Source organism: Dermacentor variabilis, chromosome 3, assembly GCF_050947875.1.
Source record: "Dermacentor variabilis isolate Ectoservices chromosome 3, ASM5094787v1, whole genome shotgun sequence".
In the NCBI taxonomy this organism is placed as follows: Eukaryota; Metazoa; Arthropoda; class Arachnida; order Ixodida; family Ixodidae; genus Dermacentor; species Dermacentor variabilis.
In genome coordinates, this window is record NC_134570.1 from 172,037,011 (window position 1) to 172,062,246 (window position 25,236).

The following is a 25,236-nucleotide window of genomic DNA, read 5'->3' on the forward strand; positions in this document are numbered from 1 at the left end:
TCGGGTATAGAAGTTATCCCTTTTTCTGCTTCCGCTGGAGCAGCTTGTGCATTTTCAGCCAAAAGCGATGCGATTTTATGAGCTTGGCCTCAGGTCAATGCCTGTACTGTGCCCTCTCCCAGTTTAAGCCCTTTTTCACGTAATAACCGATTTGAACGATTCGAAAAAATGTAAGGGTACTGTAGTGACAAAAATTTGGACACTGCAGCCTCGGTCACTAGCTCCCCGAATGGTCCACTGATTTTGACTTTGGCCATGGGCAGACGCACGCTATGTTCTTCTACAACCTGTTTGATCCATGCTACTTCTCCGGTGAAGTCATCTACCGTCACGTAAGACGGATGGACAATGTCCATCATGGCGGCACTGTCTCTTAGCACTCGGCATGGTTTGCTATTAACTTGCAGGTCGTGAACATATGGGCTCAAAAGTTCCGTATTCTTGTCTTTTTCATCCACGTAGGAGAAAACTACGCTAGGCTTTCTGCAGTTCACAGCGATATGTCCCAGTTTGTGGCACTTATAGCAGCGGATCGGTCTAAAAGATTCGAATTTTCTTTTTTGCTCTTTTTGTACAGTTTCACCGTTAGCTTTCTCCTCGCTCTTTTCTTCGGGCTTTTCCTCCACGTCTACAGGCTCCGGTCTAGTCTGCGAACCCTTTTTGAACGGAAATGGTTTCCGCGGTCCATTTCGACCGTCCCAATTTCGGTCCTCGGCGTCCAACTTTCTATGTGTTGCGTACTCTTTGGCCAATTCAGCCACCCTTTCCACAGTGTTTACATTCCCTCTGTCTTGCCCCCACAGTTTCACAGCTTGGGGGATGCTTTTGTAAAACTGCTCTAGACATATGCATTCAATGATCATGTCTCTGCTGTCGTATGCTTCCACGCTTTTCAGCCACTCGACTAGGTTGGCCTTTAAGTCGTATGCAAACTCCGGATACCCCTCGCTATCTTTCTTGCCTGTGCTCCTAAACCTTTGCCGAAAAGCTTCGGCTGAAACATAGCTTCGAGACACATGCATTCAATGATCATGTCTCTGCTGTCGTATGCTTCCACGCTTTTCAGCCACTCGACTAGGTTGGCCTTTAAGCCGTATGCAAACTCCAGATACCCCTCGCTATCTTTCTTGCCTGTGCTCCTAAACCTTTGCCGAAAAGCTTCGGCTGAAAGGCGGCATTTCTTCAGGAGACTAGCCTTGACTTTTGCATAATTATAAGCATCCTGTGCACTCAGTCAGGCAATTACTTCTGCCGCCTCACACGGCAACATAGACAGCAACTGCTGTGGCCATGTACTCGGACCGAAGTTCATCTTCTCTCAAGTCCTTTCAAAATTGCTTAGGAACAAGCCTATGTCGGTCCCGACCTCGAATGGCTTTAATAGCCAGTCCATGCGGTATGATTCTGCCTCACTTGATCGTGCTAGAGCCCCTTCACTTCCTTGAGACAACTCCAAACATTTGCTTTCAAGTTCAAGTTGCATTTTTCTTAACTCGCTATCTTTGTCGCGTTCCTCTCTCTCTTGTTCTTCTCTCTCTCTGTCCCGTTTCTCTCTTTTTTTCAGAAGAAACAGGACAGAGAGTTCCAACCACATTTTAATTTCTTCCTCACTGGCCTGTTCGGAAATTAGCTGCAATAATTCCGATTTTAGCATTTCCTTGCGTACATCTAGGCCCAGTTCCTCACCAACAATCAACAATTTGTCTCTCAGCAGTGTCCTAAACTCCATGATTGCTGCTTTACTGCCTTGGTCCTGCTCGCTAAATCCAACTAGGAAAACACAACCTAGCTAACAATCAACAATCTAGCTTCCCTACAGTTCTAATCAGAACAACCACAAAATGAAGCCTAGAGAGTCAAAGCAAGAACCAAGCACTCACCGCAGACACAGCACCATGTCGCAAAGTCCGTCTCACCACTGTCTGCCAGTTGTTAGAATTAGGGGGCTCAATCCCACTGTTCATAACTAGTTGTCAAGATTGGAGTCGGGCATGAATTAGAAGGTAGCAGGCCCATGCCATCGTCCAACTTGTCCGTGCTGAGGACGTTGTTGAAGGGAAGGACTGGTTGTCATCGAGAACGAGGAATATGGGTTTATTTACAGTATCTACATAAGGACGTTGCAGTTCACCAGTCTAGCATGACTGCGAGAGAAAGTGTTGAGCAGCTGCACAACAGCAGTTTATAAACACTCAGTCCTCCCTCGATAAGGTGAGGGAAACATTTGTCCAGACATCGTAAACAAGCCGCCTCTCTGCGGGACGGCTTACACACACACACACACACACTTCCGCACAGGTTCACGGTCCGGAGCCGATGACAGACGGACTTCGTAGAACTCGGGGCTTACTCCAGGAAAGGTGCCTTTTATTCCCCGAGCTGACCCCCGCAGTGCGCCGCCAGGTGCCCATTGTCTTGCCTCTTGAACGGTGCGTGGGAAGGAGCCTCGAACTACGTTTCCTCAGGGACTTCCTCGTTCACAGCAGACCAGGTTGGCGGTGGCGGGTTCAGGCACAAAACCTGCTTTGTCACACTCATCTTGGCTCCAGCGACGAAGAGTCCAGGAGGCGTGTATTGTTCTTCACACACAGTCGACTTTGCGATGCCGTGGCTAGAGGTTTGCGGTGGCGTTCCAGGAAAGTTGACGCTGCTGTCGTAACTGGCTGGCAAAACTTGCACCTCAGCTGGGCCGTTCTTAACAGCGCTGAAGGGGAGAGGCTCCTCGAAAGAACTTTTTTTTTATTTGCGCCGGAGACATTGAAATTGAGCCAATTAGAGAGTTTTTCCTGCAGATCTCAAATATGCAACTAGTTTTTGTGTGACTTCTATAGTTCTTGAGTTATATATACTGAATGACAAATTATAGTGTTCTTTACGGGCACTTTTTATGCACTAAACTTTCACAAAAGGTATTGTGCTATAGCTTATTTATCTCTTTATAGATCACAAGAGTGCCAATGTCTAGCCAAAAAACGGGCTCAGTTGTTGGAAGTGGGACAAGAAATTATGACACTTCAACCATTGTTTTTTCAAATTTCCTGAAACATAGCTTCAAACTATTGTAGTTACTGATGACCAATATTGAAATTTCATGTAGATATAGGCATTCTACATAACTTCAAGTGTATTTATGCCAAATTTCGTTAGTATGCACCAATGCTAAGTGTACAAAAGGCTTCCCGGAAGACACGAAAATATTTTAAAAATTCGGAAATGAGGAAAAACGGGTTTGAAAGTTTGAAAACCTTCTATTATTCAAAATGCAATTGTTTTCGCATGAATCTTGGTCACACTCAAGAGCAGCTTTACAGAAAGCACGCAATATTTCTAGAATGCTCCTATGCTGTAGCTTTGCCCTTACCGGCTCATATGGTTGGTCTCCTCGGTGCGAGCCCTTTTCACTGCACTCCGACGGTGCGCCCTTGATTCTGCAGTTCGCTTAAGAGTTCATTTTCTTAATGCGCATGTAATTAGAATGGTCGCTGTGTGTGACCAACTCTTCTGGGGGAAGTACTCCAATCTATTGTAGTACTTCTTCAATGCCAGCATGGCCTTTATTATACCACAGCGCAGCGATAGCCGTGGCTGCCTCCACTGATGCCCGAGAAGCGAAGTTTGTCTTTGGACACAGCAGCCATATCTTGCTGTTGAGCAACTCCACTGTGTTTTGTGTTTTGCCATGAACGCACCGAGTCAGGAGCTTCTCACCAGTAAGGCGCTTGTATATAGGCATAATTGCCAAGCCCAGAGCTTTTGTCAACAAGAGGGTGTGGTGTGATGTACACTCCCCGAGTGCTTCAGCACGCCTATGTTTGCACCAGGAATCTGGTTCAGCAGGGCAAAATTTGGGGTGGCTGGCCCCATCACTAGAGCAACAATGAAAATAGGAGGCCCATATAGCAGTGTACATGCTGCACACGCTGCCCTTGTTATTCGTTATGGCTATTTGGTAGTATGTCTGCAGTTTCTGGATGGCTGTGGCTTTTAGCTTTTCACCTTGTGGCAGTGGCGTCATTATTCGTAGAGCAGTGCCCAGGTGTTTTGCAACCTGGTCTTCTTTTTTGATGACAGTGTCACCGTACACCTCAGCCCCACAGACGGCAGTATAGGCTTTGCTGTCACTATTGCTCAAGAAACTTGTGAAGTACAGTGGGGTCTCGTATGACTAAGTCTTCTGCCATATGCGCACTGCTGCTTCAGGTTCCATTGCATGGGATGAACATTCAGCGTTTTTTTCACGTACAAGATGATGAAAGGCTTACCATACCTCATCATCATCACCCATGTGCTTGTGGATACTGCAAGCAAGACAGCAATTTGAAAGGACTTCAAAGTCCAAGCAAAGACCTGTGTCCAGGGACACAACTGTGCCCACTCTGTTGTGGCTTTTATGGCCCCTTTTTTGCCAAGTGCCATCAAACATGACCGGCACATCGCCGCCGTCAATGGCGTCCTTCGTGACCTTTTGTGCCTGTTCCAAATTTTGGCGAACAGCTTCTATTGCAGCACCGTGGAGCTTCTTAGGAATAGCATGGAATGTCTTGTGATAAAGTGGTTTTGGAAGGCCGATCGCACGAAATCGCGAAAGCTGGTCACATCCAGCACCTATAGCACGCGCTGCCAAAACAGCCATCACGTTTACGGCGGAGGCGTCGCGCGAGCTCCCGCTGTCATAGCGAATGTTCACCCCGGGGTCACCGCGCTCACCGGCTGAGATGATCCGCTTCGATGTGTGCGTTAATGGGCTTCTTCGATTTTCGATTTCTGGCTACCCACGGGCTGCCAGAGCCAACCAGAGTGTCTTCGTTTTTGTCGGGTTGCTCCGCCCACCGCGTGACGCACTTCCGCCGGGCGTTCGTTTTGCTCGGACTGGACGGTTCTGGCAGCCAGCGGGTAGCCAGAACCGGCCAGGACGATTTTGGTCTGGCTGCTCTCTGGAAGTTCTCTGGCTAGCAGACGACTAAAAGAGGCGATGGCGCTCGCCGCCATCTTTGCGAGGACTTCACTGATTGCAACGCGGGCGCTTGAGGACTTGCATTTACCTGGCTCAGCCAACTGTCTACGGTCATCTTCGGATTTCCTTACTTCTAGCGTTATCTTTTTAGGTGCTAACGCTCCGTTCCGCATGGCGAAGCAGTGTGATACGAGCCATGGTGAATCGTTTGAAGCTTTTGTGTGTGTGTCCCCTGATTGCTTCTTCGCGGCGAACAGCGCGCCGTGCTCTTATTCGTGCATGTTATTTGGATCGTGTTCCATGCAAGTTGTAGATGCTCATTCACACATTGCGGTACATTTTGGGTTCGTTTTATACTGGTGGCATTCCTTTTCACAGATCTCGCATATGTATATCTCTCCTTTCTCTGCAGTTAGTGAACGCTTTGCAGCTAGCCCGTGTTTGCTCCGTCGTATGCTTGGGTGGCAGCTCGAAACCGATATGTGTTCGAACTGCAGGCTGTTGATCTAAGAATACACTGATTGCAATCGGTACATTAGACACACGCACATTGACTTATTGCCCTCATGATTGCGACCAAAGTTGTTTTTCGTGTGAAACGTTTTGCTGGTCACACGCGACGTGCATTTTCATGCGCCAGCCGCGTCCCCAGCTCCTTAGGTCAAAATGAGAAGCACCATCAGCCGCAACAAACTTTCTGAAATTGAAGCCCAAGCAGGTCGGCGCGAAATTTTATGCGTATGAGACGTACCAGATAACCTGCTTTTTCATGTCTTGTGATGACACAGCGCCAACTCATCAATGTCGCCGGTGGGCGACGTGATCGCTGCGAGCAGGGATCCTCCAGCTATCGCTTTCGAGTATACAATCACGATTTCGCGTCTTGTCATCTGCCACGTCGGAGGCCATCTGTTGCGCTGCGCAAGGCGAGGTTGGCCCAGTACGCGTCCTGCGCCGAGTCGAGCGAAATCGTGCGAAAGTGATCGTATTCCTTAATGCAACTGTATATTTTCGAGCTCGAAACGCATACATGGGCCGACTACGCCGAGCGCGCGCCGGCCTCGCCGATCGCTGCCATGCTGGTAGCATGTGTACATTTCGCCAGCTGACCGGCGTTCGATTTTGCGAAATTCGGGCAGGTTCGGGTTGTCTTGGGATCCCAGCCCACGTGACTTCCTGTCAGAACCGCAACTAGCTGGCTGCCAGTGGGCTGCCAAAACTCATTAAAGCACAGATTCAGGGCAGTCGGGATTTTCGCAGCATAGCTCTAGGTATGACGAAAGTCCTTTGTGCTTCTCGGCTGCTTCTCAGATGGTGAGTTTCCGTTCACGGCAAGTGGGGCATTTCGAACCTGCCACCAGTGCCGTCAATGCGCCGATCTCGCACAGCACCGTGCTAGCAGGAGGGGCACCGACCGACCTTGATTCACTTTTGAATTCCATCCGATGCACTGACGAAATCCACAGCAGCGTCGATTTCACCACAGTTGCGGTGACCGGTGTCGGCGGTAGGCCTAAACGACGTCGGAGCATCGCGGGCGTTGTTCTCGGCTGTTTTTTTAACTGTCTTTCGTCATTTCCCTAGGTACTTGTGCCGAGTTCGATACTTCCAGGCGTCGAAACTGCAATTTTTCAGGCTAGTCATCTGAAAAAAACGCGGAGAGAACACAGGAAACTGCGGCTAGCAAGAATGCACAGCGGTGGTGGTTCGGCTTTACTGCACAAAAGGAGCACCGTCGTCCAGTGGCGGCGCTGTGCTGCATGGTGCGCAATTCAAAACACGTGACAGTCTCGTCTTCTTTCTCGTTTTTCTTTTATTTTCCGTGAACATACGAGACTGACAGCCATTGAACCTTGGAGGAAAGGGCTGACCACGACCTACTGTATAAAGAGTGACCTGCGCATCCCGTGGTCACCTACCGCAATGCGCGGCCGAAAAAATATCACGTGATCATTCAGTAGGGACCAAGCGTGCCGGTAAAGGCCGCCAGTGCTCACCCTCACAGCAACGCCCTAAACGTGCCGGCCCTGCCTTCAGGAGTACGGCGATGACGGTGAAAATTCGCAGAGAAGCAGCAGTAAACTCGGCATTTCACATTAAAGACATGGTGCGGCTAGAAAAATGCGCGGCGATACATGCGAGAGGCACTAAACCCCAGATATTTGGTATCTTCGCTGTGCAGTGCAATGAAATTTGAAACTAGTTTGAAGGCGCAGCCGCGTGGCTGCTAGGATTGAAATAGTGTAATCCATTAGAGCTTTTTTTTTTCTCTCATTATCTGCTAAAATGTTGATTAGTGCTGTGGTGCCTATATCGTCTGGTGCGCACTTTCCGCGCTAGCCGAGGCCTGAGCGCGCCTGCACTTCATTCTCCCGTAGGTTTCGCTAGTCCAGAGCCGGACGCAATGAACGCACCATGTACCGCTTTGCAGGGCTCACGTTTCTTTGCTGCATTCGGCACGTTCACTGAAGTAATGTGCCGTTGAGAGCGTAGCAGAATGTGAGTAGATTTAGTGGCAGTGCATGCCACAATCGTAAAAATGTGCTGTTATTTACGCCGCTTTACCAAATGATAACGAAAGTGAGCTTGAAAAATTCCAAGGGCGCTTTATTGTGCCATCACACAGATAGTCGCCACACTTTAAGCACTTTTCTGGAGTTGGGCTTTTTATTCAGGATTTTTCTCTTTGCGTTGCCAAAAGGGCCTCATGAACTTTTTCACTACATCTCACAAGTTCCGTTCTATGGGCCTCCGAGTGATTTTTGTTGCACATAAACAATGGGTTTTTAACACTTGAAGGGAGTACAACTTCTCCAAACTTTTTTAAAGTCTGTGGTTCTTCCACCAGCAATACAGCTGCTTTAGAGGCAGCACCCTGAAGGAGAGAAACAAAGCCTACAAAAGTCAAAATGGAGTAGAAGAGCACTCCTCTGTCAATTCCTGCAATCAGGGCAGTGGTAGTTGAAGTGGAAGTTGGTGCACATAACTTATCAATGCATCACAAGCAGTCAATATCTTGAACTGCCCTCACCAGGAAGCCAATAATCGGAGCTAGCGTACTTGACCTCAGGCTCTGTTGTGGTAGACCTGGAAATAAAGTGTTGTATGCTGTAAGAAATAGGTAATCACAAGCTTAACAGCAGCCACAAAATACAGTAAACTGGTTAGCGATTTCTTTGAATAAGAGGGTTTGCTACAGAGACATTGACATCGAGTGCCCCCCCCCCCAGGCCAGGATATAGTTAAATACAAAGCCACTTGAGGCATTTTTCAGAAAATGCCTAATAGTGCATTGTGCACTCTATAGAAATTTCGGACAAAACATATATGCTTTATTGTTACCATGCCCTTTTTTACAAACATGCAGACCATTACAAGTAAATTTTTAGCTATGTTTTCAGCGCTCGCTCCACAGCGCATTGATTAGGACAAAATGCATACTTGGGTACCGCTCCAATGCAGACAGGTAGGGGAGCAGAAGCTTTCCAGCACCCTTTCCTGCAGTGGCCTTACTCACTGTTTGAACAGGTAGACATGATGCTGCCCCTAGATTTGCCACCACACTTCCGACACTGCCACTGGCTGAAGAATGAATGATCCCAGTGATCAGAATCTTCTGAAGTGCCGTCAACGCTGAGTAGGCATCTGTTTAGTCATTGTTGCCATTTAGGTGCCTTATAGCCGAGAACAATGACTCTACGTCGTCACTGGAACACTTTCCTGTCAGCACAAAGTGAAATCCTGCATTTAGCAGATGTTTTGTGCATGTAACAGTTGATGCGGTTGTTACAGTCAGTGCCTGGTGAGTCTCTTCAGTAAGAAATTCCAGCTGGTGGATGGTGCCCTTCTACCACGAGGCAAAATGTCTGCGACATTCTGCCTCCAGCCATAGAAGCCTACAAGGTAAATAAAAAAAAAGAACAAACACAATGAAGCAAGAAAATGGCATCAAGCTTTTCTTTTTTGCAGTATGAAAAAAAAAAATGAGAAAGGATTTTAAAAGGAGTACATGAGTAACAGCTTTCACATGCACTTTTTATGGATGCTTTTTTTGAGTATAGGTATTTGCATTCTCGCAAATTAAGACTTCTGAAAAATAAGTGCTTTTTGCATCTTTCAACCATTATGAATATGGAATATACCTTTCATCACTTGCACTGTAGAAGGGCATCATACAAGCATCCCTACTGACGGTATAAAATGTAGTGCTCATGATGTTGTCCACTGAATACCACTTGTACAATATCTCCATTATCTCCATGGATTCGACTGTGGGCAAGCAATCTCCGAATCCAGGAGAGCACCAAGACTATGTCCGTGCTGCTGCAAAAATCTTCGGACTGAAGTGACCTTAAAAAAAAACAGCAGTGAGCATCTAAGCTGCAGAAATTTAAAGCCTTCCGGATAATTTTCTGGCCTGAAGTGAAGGCTGCAGACCCCTGCTTCGGTCGCTTAGAATGCAGGGCTCTTTCCCTGGCCCTGGAAAAAAAAAAAAGCAGGACATAGTGGAAACAGGTATACATTACTTCATGCGGGTACGTTCTGAGTACCGCTCAAAGCAATGCAAACTCGACTACTGGAGCGCATGAGAGCTCTGAAGCTCGATCGCCACTTGGTGGGCACCGTCGCTCGAAATGTACATTAAAAGCATGGTTCAAAGCTAAGTGCAGCATAGTAACTTACCTTCGCCTTGCCAAGAGATGTTTTTCAACCATTGGTTCTTAATATCAGTCACAGGGAACTCGTGAAATGAAATTCCTCATGATGCTCGGCCGCTTGACTTGCACAACGGCACGCAGCAGTAAACCATTGTGCATGAAGAAGCCACAAACGTGAAAGCCGGTGCCCACGGGGCTGAGAATCGCAGTGTCACTGAAATAGAATCTGGTAATCAAGACCTAGCCACACTAACAGATCACCAAGCACTCAGCTAATCAACTGTTTTGCGCACGTGCGTTTGCGTCCTTCCGTGCTCGCTGAAAATGCTTGCTGCCCGTGCGTGCGTCCGGCCACGAGGTGGGGGTGAGCACTAGCACCACTGTTCGTGGCGGCGGTTTGGAAAACTAAAAAAAAAACGCACAAGCAAAAGCAAATCAGCAGCGCTGGCGCAGCGCCACACGCGCAGGTCGTCCCTTCTACAGTAGGTCGTGGGTATGATGCTGCACACCCCGATGATTGCAAATGGCGGGTGGTGAGGCTCGATTGTGTGAGAACGATGCAAACGGCGCAGACTTTCTAAACTCTTTCGGTGGATTATAGAGTAGCTGCCGCTCACTTAGGCGAATTTTTTGCGAGTTCTCGTGTGAATTTTGGCTTGATATTTACAGAAATAAAAGTTTATAGACCAAAGATGACAATGCAGCTTAAAAAAATGATTTTTTTTAGAAAACCGCGACTTTTCGACCCGCATCTCCCCTTAAGTGAAGCTGAAGTGACAGATTAGTGCTCGAGAATCTCTAAGGCGAACAGAGCCTTAATAATTAGGTAAATGCAGGACATGAGTAGAGACTCCCCCAGGGCATTCAAGTGCTTGCCTGATGACGAAAGCACTCCTTGGTTAAATTCCTTCACTAGTACCCAATAAGTCGTTGGAAAAAAATATTCTTATATTGCATTATAAGATGAAATACAATGCTCTTGTACAGTTCTATTTCATTTTTGGAAAAAAGAACTAATTGAAATTGCGCTTGACAATGACAGGGGGCGATTGAAAGGTTTTGTTTTCGCTTGACTCTGCCCTGCCCACGCTTTCTCGTTTCAGTAGTTTCGTTATCGCATAGTGCTGCGCTGGTTTTGCTGGCTCGAGAAACTCGCGCAAATTGCAAGTAGCAGAGAATTCACTTTCCGCGTGATTTTGCGGGATTTTGGAATGGCCTAATCCACTTGACCAAAAAGCAGCTGCAGTGGCAAATCCACTAGTCTGCCTTGGCTCAGTACCGCCGTCTGTCGGGTGCCGTTTTACTCACCGACGGCAGCAAAGGGTAGTGATGGCGTATCTATCCCCCGATTGGGTGGCGGGAGATTTGAATTTTGAAAAAAGTATTCGCGCCCTTCAGATAAAATTTTCTCGTAAATTAAGCCTTTTCTTGGCCCAAAACAAGCATTGCAAGATTCCTGAAATGGTATTTAAACAGTCCACACTGACTTAGTATTTGCCTTTAGTGATCCTTTAACGTGCCATCCTTAACATTCTCAGCGATGCTCTGTTGCACAAATTAATTCTAAGGACATTTGTTTATGAAGTCGAGGTTTTGACGGAAGCCCGTCTGGTCGGGAGGCATCATGAAGAAGGGTAAAAAGGACACCGACCACTGAATGAATACAAGAAAAGACGTTTCGGCTCCCCTGACGGGAGCCTTGTTCACAATGAAATCAAGGACGTGCGATACAATGTTTATATGGCTTTAAAATATGATGTAAGCAGCGCGTGTAGATGGGGGGGGAGGTTTCCGTCATTCCGGTTGAGGGTGCTATCTGTGATTTGGATTAGGAGCGATTCCAAGTGGTGTCTTGATGTCAAATTTCTCTCTTTTTCTAATATCTTGGCGTTATCCCAATCAATCCTGTGGCCCAAGTCATCTGCATGCTCTGCCAAGGCATTTGAGGCGACTTTTTTCTTTTTGACATCGTTGATATGCTGCTTCAACCGCTGTTCAAAATTTCCTGTCTCGCCGATATATACGCAGTCGCAGTCTTCACATGGAATCCCGTAGACGATGCCAGGAAACTTAAGTCTTTGGAAGCTTGTCTTTCACGTTTACCAGCCGGTGGCGTAATTTTTGGGACGGTACGTGAGCTACCTGAACGTCATAGCCGCGTAGAACGCGGGCTAAGCCCTCGCTCACACTGGGCACATACGGTATGGGGGCGCGTTTTCTTGGGAGCACACAGTCAGGCCTTAGGGGCTGAGACAGATGGCGTTCCACCGAGTTCACAAACGACCTCGGGTAGCCACATGCAGAGAGATTATGGTGAACCTCTTGTAGGTCGGCAGCCCGGCTTTTTGGCGTTGTGCAGATACGGTTGGTTCTGCTGACAAGAGAGGCTACTACCGATCTCTTCTGGTTCATCGGGTGTACTGAATTAAAATGCAGATACCTGCCTGTGTGTGTGCTCTTTCTGTACACGGTAAATGCCAGAGTAAAACAGTAAAAGGCCACAGGATTGATTGGGATAACGCCAAGATATTAGAAAAAGAGAGAAATTTGACATCAAGACACCACTTGGAATCCCTCCTAATCCAAATCACAGATAGCACCCTCAACCGGAATGACGGAACCCTCCCCCCATCTACACGCGCTGCTTACATCATATTTTAAAGCCATATAAACATTGTATCGCACGTCCTTGATTTCATTGTGAACAAGGCTCCCGTCAGGGGAGCCGAAACGTCTTTTCTTGTATTCATTCAGTGGTCGGTGTCCTTCTTTTTACCCTTCTTCACATTTGTTTATGTATTCTGAACGGAATTTTAGCGGTGAAATGTCATGTGAAATGTGGCACCAGGTACTCGTCATGTGACGGGGGGCAAACATATAGAAAGTCGGACACTTGACTGCCATAGACCCATATGGCAGTTGGCAAGAAGGGTTGCCATACAGTACATGCACCCCGCTCGCTGGCATGACATATTTTAATTTTTGTGGAAGTCCACAAAGGCGGACTCTGGCAACCTTAGCAAAGCCCCACTCCACAGCTTGTTGCACCCTGCTCTTGCCCTTGTTAAAAATGCTTCATAAGGCTGCAGGGTCATGCCACCAAATGGCTTGCATAGGAGTGGGAGCAAAGGGTAGGCAGGGTCACCATAAATGACAAACTTCTTGCCCATTGTGATCTTCTCAAGGTTCTCGTACAACTTCATTTCCATGAGAATGCTTGAAATGCAGTGTTTCTTTAAGATTGTGCAGGAACAGTAGTGATATACTTTACATTCACATACTAAAACTAATATTTCATTATTAAGTTGACATATGTCCAATTCCAAGGTTCAACGAAACCCGTCTGCTTGGCAAATATTGAGTGGCAATAAAGCCTTTTAGACCGATATTAAATAACACTGAGTCATCCAATATTGCAAATAAAATATTAACATTTGGGTTGGCCTGCTATGCTCTCAGCCTCACAAAATAAAGCTTTCAATAATGAATCACTTTAACAGAGCGCAACATTGAACCAAAATGGATATTGTGAGCACAAGTGTAAACAATGAATGACTAAACATGACCACATTAATAATCAAGCTGTAATGCACTTTGGCTCATGCTGCTGCGAAATGACCTCATGCACAAGTATCCCTCATGTAGACATTTAAAGGGACTCTGAAACGATTTTGACGATTTTGTACAAACGTATTGAGTAGGTCATTCTGATCATTAATTGACGCATCTAAGTGCTCCGCGTAAAGTGTGTAATTTATTATAAGGTTTTAAAAATGCACATGGCTGGCGATCACAGCACACTGTTTGGCAGAATTTTCAGCCGCCCCTACCCATATGACGTAAATCACCCAATTGACGTCGGTAGGTCGAGCTATCCGATTGGCTGCCCAGGGCATGTCATCGATATTTTTTCCACCTTAGTGGTGAACAGATGATGTTCGTAATAGTTGGAATCTTAGTTAATTTGCTTCTATAAAAAGAAAAGTAACTGAAAGAGAATGCACAAGAACAATTTTTCACTACACTGAAGCACTTACAGCACACAGCAAGCACTGTGTGCTTGTGTTACAACGTGCTCCATTTTGACGAGAGCTTCGCGGTCAGAGTCGGTCTTGGTCTTTTCACGAGCACCATGATTAGACTGTTTCATTGTGGGCTGCAAACTTAGTGACTGGCAATATGTCAAGCTGCTACATCAAGTCCCTCTGCAAGGCAGCAGACGAGCGGACTGGTTGCAGCGCATCGGACTGCCGCTATCTGATTGGCGCCAGGATTTGCGCGTTTGCGGCCGTCACTTTACACCGGAAGAATACTACCGCATTAGCGTTTCGCGAGTCCAGTATTTGGGTAGACACAAGCGCAAAGGAACAGGGCCTGGCCATGCGACCATTCCCTTTAACGGGATGAGCAGAAGCGCAAATGTGAATGGTCTGCATGGTGCAGCCACCTGGTGGCACAGAGCTCAACCATACACAGTAGCAGTAACGAAATGTATTCTTCTTTGCTGCTGGTGTAAATTTTTCACAGGAGTGTAATCATCATGTTGTTTTTGTAAATGTTTCATGTTTTACACTTGGTTAGAGCAATATTAGCGATTTGTTTGGCTGGTTAAGCTCTGCGCCAACTAGTGGCTGGACCGTGCAGACCGATCAGGCCGCTCACGTACATCTACGCTAAAGTTCCTTCATCAGCTTGAGTTTATGCCTCCAGCCATCTGTCAAAACGCCCAGCTCACCTCTGGTTACTGGAATACCAGACACATTCGGCACTGTGACAGAATGCTCGCAACGCACGCTGCTTTGATAGCTCTCGCTTGGGGTCGACTGCCAAGCAGCTGGTAGAGAGTTTGGTGAGGCTTTGTGCGCTTGCTCCTAGAGAACTTGAAGTTGACGACACGACGTGCCATCATAAATGAATGAATCAGATGTTTAATGGCGCAAGGGCGAAGTAATTGCCAAAATGTGCCATGCTTATGGTAATGAGTTCACAGTGTAGTTATGAGTTCTCTGAAGTTGGTGTGATGTGACTGTAAAGGGGCCTTAAAAATGGTCGCTCTAAAGTGCATAAAATCGGTAGAATAAGATTATGGCGGTGACATACGACGTGTACTATGAACATTAAGATGCATTTAAAAAGAATGATGCGATGCATAAAATATATGTTTCTAAAATTGCCTAGAGCACTACTGCCTCCTTAGAGCCCTTGAAACACAAGGGCCTGGAGGCATGTGCTATGCAAAACAATTATCGCAGTGGCATCCTCTGGAACGAGGATGCTCTACAAATTTACTGGACTTACATAAGATAAGATCGTTTACGAAACTGAGGACTGCTTTCGTGTTAAATAGCGGTTCCTCGCCAAGAAACATAGCCAGGTGAAGGGGGCTGTAATAACGGTATACCAGAGGAAAATGTTTTGTTCTGTTAGCTTCTGCCTCCTGACACTCCAGGAGGACGTGAAGCACGGTCAGCCTCTCACATCTACCACAGGTTGGAGGTTCATTTCCAGTAAGTAGAAAATTATGAGTGCCAAATGTGTGTCCTATTCTGAGATGACAGAATAGGACATCTGTTCTCCATGATTTTGTTGCAGAGGGCCAAAAACCTAACTGTGGCTTTATACAGTGCAGTTTATTATTTGTTTCTGCATCCCACATACATTGCCAGTAGTTTTGCAGCTTCTTATGTAAGAAAGGCTTCAGATCTGACAGAGACAGTAGCCATAAGAGTGATAGCTAGTGATGCGAGTGATGTGGCCATTTTGTCAGCTAGTACATTACCCTCAGTGCCTCTATATTACCAGCATATTACTACATGTCTATATGATAAATAAATGTTGCACAAGAGTGATAAAAGTTCAATTGAAACAGGATTTGTAAACATTTGTAAAGAAATCAGCGCTTTTACAAGACTTAACGAGTCTGCGAATATTACTGCTTTGTCAAGTTTTAATTTCTTTATATGTTTTACTGCAGACAGTACAGCATAGGCTTGTGCAGTGAAGACACTTGTTAAGGGGTTCAATACGTCAGATTTAGAAAAAGAGGGACCAGCAGCAGCATAATGTACGCCAGCATGTGATTTTGACGCGTCTGTTTAGAATTCAGAGCAGCAGTACTTCGATTAAAGTTTATAGAAATGCATAGCGATTCCGAGGTCAGGAGCATGCTTTGTGACTTCTACAAAGGATACATAACAGTGTATCACTTGCCACTCCCAAGGCGGTAGTAGCTTAGGTGGAGGCATTAGGCGATGTTCGAGAATTGGGACATCCATTTCTTCGCTCAGCTCTCTTACACGCAGTGACAAAGGTACTCTCATAGAGGGTCCATTACGAAAGAGTGTTTCACACGTCAAGTCGTTAGTGGTCGTGAAACACACATGTTCCTTATTAGAGCGAACTTTAAGAAAATAGGTGGAGCTGATGTGACACTATAACTATAAACTATAACGTGACAATGACTGAAGAAGCCGTAAAAAATGGATGCAACATGAAATCAGTGAGAAAGAAACTTGGCATAGGACAAACCAAGAACTATGCACTGAAAGATAAGCAGGGTAATGTCATCTGCAATCTTGAAGATATAGTAAAAGCACCAGAATAATTCTATACAGTGCCCGGAGGAGTGGGGATACCTCCATTAGCAACAGTAATGAACAGGATAGAGAAACTCCTCCCATAACTAGTGATGAGGTCAGAAGTGCCTTGCAAGACATGACACGAGGAAGAGCGGCAGGAGAAGATTGATTAAACTGACTTATTCTAAGATGGAGGAAACATAATGCTTGAAAAACTGGCGGCTCTTTATACGAAGTGTCTATCGACTGCAAGGGTCCCAGAAAACTGGAAGAATGGAAACATTCTAATTCACAAAAAGGGAGACGTTACAGAATTGAAAAATTATGGGTCCATTAGCTTACTTCCAGTAGTATATAAAATATTCACAAAAATAATCTCCAATAGAATAAAGGAGACACTGGACAGTCAACCAAGGGAACAGGCTGGCTTCAGGAAGGGGTACTCTACAGTGCATCACATCCATGTCATTAATCAGATAATCAAGAAATCCGCAGAGTACAATAAGCGCCTCTATATGGCTTTCATGGATTACGAAAAGGCATTTGACTCAGTAGAGATACCAGCAGTCATAGCGGCATTACTTAATCAAGGAGTACAGAAAGCTTACGTAAATACCTTGAAAAACATCTACAGAGGGTCTACAGCTGCCTTAATTCTACGCAAGAAAAGCAGGAAGATACCTATAAAGAAATTCGTCAGACAGGGCGACACAATCTCTCCAATGCTATTCACTACAATACAAAGTTAAAATCTTGTGTTTTGGTGTTAAGAAGCCAGTAATTATTTGCAGATATTAAATACTCGTGCTTGCGGTGCCAATCACAACTGAGGAGCATTAGAATAAGAAATCGGAGCGTTTTTGCATTTAGTCATTTCTATTTATTTATTTCCTCAAAGGGTCTCTTGTTGAGACATTACATGAGGTAGTGGGCGTTTACTGGCAAAAACAAATAATGCAAGTTACGATGGGATGTTTTCGAGGAGCCGCTCGAACTCATCTTATGCTTCGTGTCAATGACAGTAGAATGAAACAAGGTACAGCATGCCACCACATACAATTAGAAGGAGCCAATAAGTGTAGTATTGCACCACTAAAATATTGCTTTCATTGTGATGCAGACATAGTGATCACTCGTAAAATAACTTCCTTTGCTAATTGTGACAGCACGTTTGCACAACACAACCCCACTTTATTCAGTACACTACAAAGAACTGCTGTTGCACTATTACTTCAAAATGCAGTGTTAAGGCACATTTATACATTGCTCTCTTGAGGTATGGGTGCAGTAAACTGACATGTTTATGAAACAAAAAGAAAATGAAGACTAAAACCACCAATGTGCCAATATACTTGCTTCCTGTCAGACACCATAATTTCTTTCTCACAAATAATGAGTGCTCCAAGAAAAAGATTAAATTATGGGGTTATGTGTGCGAAAACCAGGATATGAATATGAGGCACACCGTAGTGGGGGACTGAAAATTGGGGCCACCTGGGGTTTAACATGCACCTAAATGTAAGTACGCGGGTGTTTTCGCATTTCGCCCCCATCAAAATGCAGCCGCCGTGGCTGGCAGTCGATCCCGTAACCTCGTGCTTAGCAGCCCAACACCACAACCACTAAGCAATCACGGCGAGTAACTGCTCCTCAGGTTCTGCAATCTGTGTGGCTGTATCAAAGCACCGATGTAGCACATGTGTTTCAGTGGGGTCTAACTACCGCACAGAAGTTGTGGTGCAGCTGGGATACAAAGAGTCGAGCCTTTGTATCCGATAAGCATATGGTAAGTGAAAAATTTGTTTCCACTTGTAAAAATTTTTGAGTATGTTCTAAATGACATGAGCCAATGTTGTAGCGCTATTTTAATTTTAAAAATAGCTGTACATCAAGTACACCATGAAATAACAGTCGGGGCACGCTTGAAAGGCACGTTTAGCATCTTCACTTCAAAGCGCAGCCATGTCGTAGCCATTATAGGTGAAACAGCAGTAGTCAATGCGAAACTGACCGCCACTTTTAGCAGTTTCCATGCAAAAGGACATTCATGTGGCCCCATCCTTTATTTTGGTTATATGGCTCAGGCAAGTAATACGGATAAGAGAAAAATTATCAGACATCATTAGCTTACTTAGAAAATACTCAGTCGGGTAGCTATTAATAGCAGTAGTCGAGGGCACGCTTGAAAGGCACCATTAGCAGTCTGCACGTCAATGCGCAGTCAAGTCATTGCCACTGTTGGTGAAACGGCAGCAGTCAATGCAAAAATAACAGCCACTGTTGGCAGCTTGCATGCAAACACACGTTCATGTGGTGGCATTGTTTATTTTGGTTACCTGGCCCAGGCAAGTAATGCGAATAAGAGAACGATTATCAAACATCATTAGCTTAGCTAGGCCCAAAATACTCATTCGGGTAGCTATTAATAGCAGTAGTCGAGGGCACGCTTGAAAGGCACCGTTTGCAGTCTGCACATCAAATCACAGTCATGTCGCAGCCATTGTTGTATTTGTTTATCTGACCGGGCAAATAACACCAATGTAAGCACAATTATTCACCCTGCTAGCATTGTTTGTACTAAAAAATGCTGAGTGAAGTTGAATGTGTTTTATTGAGGCAATTATTTAATTCACAAGCCATTGGCTTAGCGATCGACGGCCAGGTTCAGACAATGACATTTGTGAAGTAATAAATGGTGAAAATTGCAAAAGCTATCAGTGCACTGCTTTGCTGGGCTCCATTCACTGAAAAATGTCTTTGCAACGACGAAAGCGTCAGACAGGAAATGATACCCCACTGCACAATGTTATTCGCGTTGAAAATTTTTACCATCATATGTGATGGGCAGCGAAACCATCTGTTTACTAAGACTGAATGCATGAAAAATGCAACAGCATTGCAAAGTGTTGTTTCGCAATATGCAGCCTTTCATGTGCACTTCTGGCGAGCTGCCACGTGCGCTGATGCATAAACATGAACAGAGGTAAGAGCCAAAGTTGCTGTGCAACCCACATGACGCTTTTAAAAAAATGTATCTCTAAACCTTTCTATTTTCATAGGCGATCAAAATCTGTTTTGAGCAAGTTGGTTAAGCACATTGCAGCAACAGCACAAGAAGCAAGGACAGAAAACACAGCGAGTAGGCAGATTGAGAAGACAAGGTAGACCAGTGAGAAAGGTTTTAATAAGATGGAAGAGGCCAGCCATGCCGTGTACATGAGTTAGTGCTTTGAACGAGATTGGTTAATGAAAATGTGTAAAGACTTTGCTGAAAGAAAACTAGCAAAAGCTAATATAAGTGGACAGAAATAAGGGTAAGCGTAAACACGCATGGGAAGCGGGCACGTATTCACACACAAGCGCGAAAACTAAGAAAAACTCAAATATAAAGAAATGCGGGAAATAAAAAAAATTGACAAACACAAGAAAACATACATTTACAAACAGACGCGGGTAGAGGTATTATAGGAGTGGGTTCACAAGCTGCTGTGCCTAGCTTCTCATGTTTTTTTCTTAACCGTTCTCTTAACACTGTCTTGGGAATTTGTAATTCCATTCATGACATTAGTGCTCTCAGGCGCGTCCACATTTCACGACAGCGCTGAATGTCTTGTATGCAATTATAATGATGTTCCCTAATTTCCCCCCACCAATAGAAGCATCTTTAACCATGCAGTGACAACTTTTGAGACAAACGATAGATGTACGAAGCAGAAAAGGATGGTGTGATAGGGCTTCTCTATCGGGGTACTACATAAGAAAACGCAATCGGCAGCACTTATGTTCAGTTCACTTCTGAGCACACATCGCGTAGTACGACCACTTCTGCACCCAGTAATGCTGCAACACATCGCACATATATATCACGATTTGTACCTTGCAAACGCACTTCATAACAGCAAGAACACAGCTCGAACATCGCAGTCACCTCGGCGCGTCGCAGCTGGCAAAACGGCTCACACGCAGTATAGAACACACTTCATAACAGCAAGAACACAGCTCGAACGTCGCGGTCACCTTGGCGCGTCGCAGCCGGCAAAACAGCTCACACGCAGTATAGCACACGCAGAATGGCAGCGATAACGAGCCGATAAAAGCTTATCGCTACTGATCGTATACAGTTGAACCTCGCTACAACGAAACTGACGGGGCGCGCGAAAAATTTCGTTAAAGCGAAATTTCGTTGAGGCGAAAACAGGCCAAAAACACTGTCAGGTTGGACCACATAGTCCCAAAACATCATTTATTTCCAAAGAAGTCGGTCAGCTTCTTCTGCTTCTTTTTTTTTTGCCACGAGTGCAGTGGCGCGGCTTTCGCACTCGGTGAACAGTTGCATCGCGACGTCGTCATCGTGAGCACCGAAAAATCTGCGGATCACATCAAAAGCATCCATCACTTTTATTGCAGGTGGTGGCGCTAAGTCCTCCGCGTCGCTGTCATCATCCGATGATGCGTCGTTGTGGCGAACGCCCTCAATTATAGCTTCGTCACTCAGCTCCTCGTGAGCTAGCACTTCACTGTCAACAGCGATGTAGTCGCCGATGTGAACATCGGCCGGCACATCTCCGGAGTCCTGAAGGGCTGCCCATGCCGCATTGGCCTCTGTGGAGGGTGGAGCAATTGTACTGCAGCCTTCCTCGTCCGACGTGGAGTTCGCTGCCAGTTGAGCATCGGAGTGAAAGCCGGCGTGCACAAAACAGTTGTAGATGATACTGCGACTGGTTGCCGTCCACGCTGCTGAGACCATCTGTACAGCCATGTACAAATCCACTTCGATTGCCCGACCGGTGTCGATGTTTAACACCAGCCGCTGAATCAGTCGCTGTCGATAAGCGCTTTTAACGCTATTGATGATACCTTGATCCAGCGGCTGGATTAAAGCCGTGCAATTCGGCGGGAAGAATCTTACTTCCACGCTTTGAAGCTGAACGTCTTCAACGTTATGCGCTGAGCAATTGTCGATGAGCAAACAAACCTTACGTTTCTTTGCCGTCATGTCACGGTCGAAAGCGGTTAGCCACTCTTTGAAAACGGCCCGTGTCATCCAAGACTTCTTATTGGCAACATATTTGACGGGCAGGCTCTTGCCACCTTTGAAGCACCGCGGCTTCGCACTTTTGCCTATCACCAGTGGGCAGCGCTTGTCAGACCCGTCCATGTTGCAGCACAGGAGCACAGTCACACGCTTTTTGCTATGCTTCCCTCCGCTGCATGGCTGGCCCTTCATGTGAAGCGTCTTGGAGGGGAGGAGCTCGAAGAAAAGTCCCGTTTCATCAGCATTGTATATGTCTGATGTGGCATATTTCTCCATTAATTCCGGCACAGTAGCTGATGCCCAAGCAGATGCAGCGTCGGCGTCTGATGAGGCCGACTCCCCACACAGCACTTTAGCGACGATTTCATGCCTGGCCTTAAAACGGGTCAGCCACCCTGAGCTGGCTTTGAAATCATTGATGCCCAGCATACAGGCATAGCCAAGTGCCTTTTGCTGCAACATGTTTCCGCTGACCGGCATCTTCTTTGCGCGCACGTCGAGGAACCACGTGTACAGAGCCTTCTCAAGGTCCTCATGAGCCGCTTGCGTCAGCTTTTTCCGCTTCGCGGATGTCCCCGAAGAAAGAGCTTGCGCTATCGCGTCTTTCGACTTCAAGATCGTTGACAGCGTGCTCTGTGAGATGCCGAAGTCCGCTGCAACATCTCCCTTTTTCCTGCCACTGGATGCCGCGCTGATAATCCGTGCCTTCTCTTCAAGCGAGAGGAACTTCCGCTTTCTAGATGAAGTCGCCATGCTCGCATTCATTACAGCGCACTAGCAGCACAAGCACGAGTGAAAAAAACTAGGGCAAACGCGCTGCTGTTGCCAGGCTGCTGCGTCCTTTGGCAACGGATTGGTTGCGGCTCTGAATTGGATTGGAAGAAAACGGGAGCTTGCCCCCGCGCCTTGTCGCAAGGCAGCCAGCCCGATAGTCATCAACACCAAGCTATGGCGGTGATCATGTGCGTTTCAGTGAGTGGATTAGTTTGGTCCAGCGAATGTTTAGCGAAACAAAGCAGCGTGGGCCTATGGAAGTACATAGATGGGCGGCGATATGCTTGTTTTATTGTAAGATATATTTTTAAATCGAGCTTCGCATAGCAAAAATTTCGTTGAAGCGGAAACGCGCCCCAAAAATGGTTCGTTGTGATGAGAAATTTGTTCCATTACTTTGTATAGCGAGCTGACGGGGAATTGGAAATATTTCGTTGAAGCGAAAATTTCGTTGTAGCGGGGTTCGACTGTAATTACTTCTGAAAGTTGTGAAGGGCTGGTGTTCACCACTTTGTGGCAAAGATCCGCATACACAGAACAGAAACCAAACGTGTTCGCTGGGTGCGCTAATCGGACGCTACTTATTTCGCCACGCACTGAACATGTGTCCTGTTCAGAATGCACGAGTATGTGATGGACTTCTTGTCTGCGATGCACACACGAAGCATGGCACAGGAAATCACGAAGTTGATGGCTTCAAATATTTCTTCCAACGCTCTCGTAACCACAACACACACTTCCTGCGCTCCGTCTGTTTCTGTTGGCGATCGCACGGACTGATGAGGTCTGGAAGGGTACACCGGCTTGCTGCTTGTGATGACTATCTGCGTGGGTGCCAGATAACTAGTAAAAGTCACAAAAAGGAGAAAAAATACTGTTTCTGACACGGCTGTAGCTTAGGCCTTGCGTCCCCGCTTCGCTTGGCGCATGCGCCATGTTTGCTGTGACGACCGCCGACACCGTCCGCCTCTTACCAGCCAATGAGAGACGAGCAGGCGTGCAGATGGGAAAGTTGTGACCGCTCCTTGCTCACCAGTAGAGAGCCATCAGCATGCGGGCGGACGAGGGCGGAACGGACGGGCGAGTTGACCATGTACGGGCCCTAAGCAGGCGGATTTTGTCAAGTTTTTTATGCTTCTGCCTGCTCCGAAACCAAGTGTGAACGTATCCTTACTCCAACAACTGTTTTATTCCTGCCAAAACAAAGTGGCCCATTGCTTCACCGTGCTATGCGATAGGTTTATTGCTGCAGCCAAAGCAAGACAGATGTGCAGATATGAAGTTTTCCTGCAGTAAATTTTCCACAACCCGGTGCCCGTTTCGCTCTTTCAATTTTTGCTTGACATTTTAGGTTGTCTCAAGCCAGTGGTTGCCACACTAATTCTCATGCAACAGTGATGCACTGTTTTATGATCTCTCCATGCATTTCAACTGTAAGGCCGACAACCTAAGGGTCCAGTTTCATACCACAAAGATATGCACTTCTGTGGCATTGTACAGCAAGCCTCATGTGTACAAGTCAGATATAGAACCAGTGAGCGCTTCAAATGCCGACAAACTTAGTTCAGAGCTTTCAGCAATCATAAATGAAAGCAGCTACTTTGCCATAAAGTAAATAAAAAAATTGGCAAATTTGCTACCAATGTCCGAAAGCACACCGCACATAAATTAACAGAGATGTTCAGTTACATCTACAACTACATGCACACAGTTTCTCGAGCTTTTAGATCACACGCACTTACCCGCATCATGACGTCGCACCTTGAAAGGCCCATCCAGTTGGCAAACTATGCCATTTGGGCACATCACAGCCTGGCATTTTGCATGTGATGTTTCTTGTGCCCTGAATAGTGTTCTTGCTGGTCCACCGTTGGGCGACAAATTTGACGTGCCATCTCATCTATGAAGGCCCAGTAATTATCAAGTGGGGCACCCTTTGCATGTATAGCCTGAGAAAAAGAGTAACAGCTGAAAATTGAGCGCAGGAGAAAGGTTGAAAAGATATGTTGTTGCATAGAAGTTAAAGGCGGTAAAGTGAGCATACTTTGTCAAAGTGAGTTCCTCACTTGCAATGCTAACATAATCCTCTCCCTTCCCTCCCTCCCCAACTTTTCTAATGTGCAAGTAGCACATTTTGACGTACATCTTCTCTGATGTGTTAAAAATGCAAGCAGGCAAGGTGAAACAGAACTGACTTATTTGAGCTAGGTCCTCAAGAAAATTAAGCTTAAGTTTTTTTCCTTCACGCATGGTGTGCATATTTGTGTACGCCATTTGTTTTACCCATCGGGTCCAGTGGTAGCAAATAAAAAGCAACATGCATCGAACTCTGGGTGTAATGAGCCCCCTGTATCCTTTGTTGTGTGCTGCATATTGCCACAGGCACCCATTCTGCCGAAGGCACTACCAGTTTTTCGATCTTGACTGGCTCCATCTAGCGGGTAATGCAAAAAAGCAAATCTCGCTCGAGAATTTCGATCCAGACTGGGTTCGATTTCGATCGAGTGCCCGTGGGACCAAGGCACCGGATGGTGTCTCCGACATGCCGTGCTCGACAGAACTTTTCATTTCTCGTAACATGTGCATGTGCTTCGAGCCGCTGAATGTTACGTAGAAAAGCAACCTTACTGGCTGCACAATAGATAGACTAATCATGATAAATCATTAGGCAATGCACAGACCGACATATTACTGCACGTCTGTTTATGGAGTGTCCGATGCCTTGAAATAAAGTTGCGTAAATGTGATGCATGTATCGACAGTCCATCATGATTCGCGCTTGAAGGAGTTATATTAGTCCGACTCACCTTGTAGAATTTCTCCAGGGTGAGCAAGTTTAGCCACTTGTGTGTAGTCATGTCACTTGTAGTCATGTCATGTCATGTCACTTGTAATGTTTAGCCACTTGTGTGTAGTCATGTCACTACTTCGCCAACTGGAGGCGAAGTAGTGCTCGATGTGAGCTAGCACTGAACACACGACGCTCGACAGCACAGAGCTGTGCGTGTTAAACAGGAGCTCCAGCTCGCACAAACGGTTGCGGTGGGCCAGGCGTCGAAGTGCCATACAGCGCACCTCGTTGCCTGGAACCTGGATGCACTGGGACTGACGACCTCTTCGGGAATTATCAGGGCCGATGCAAGGTCCGTCAAGTCAACCTTCCGAAAGCAAAACAAGCGATAAAACTCATCGCTGTTCATTGCCTCCGCATCCAGAAAACCACGGTCGTGTAAATTA

At 46.2% G+C, this 25,236-nt stretch overlaps 1 pseudogene; it reads right to left on the reverse strand.

Annotated features, from left to right (window-relative positions):
* Positions 1 to 3,327: 3,327 nt before the first annotated feature.
* On the reverse strand, positions 3,328 to 24,872 carry LOC142574903 (uncharacterized; annotated as a pseudogene).
* Positions 24,873 to 25,236: the final 364 nt, after the last annotated feature.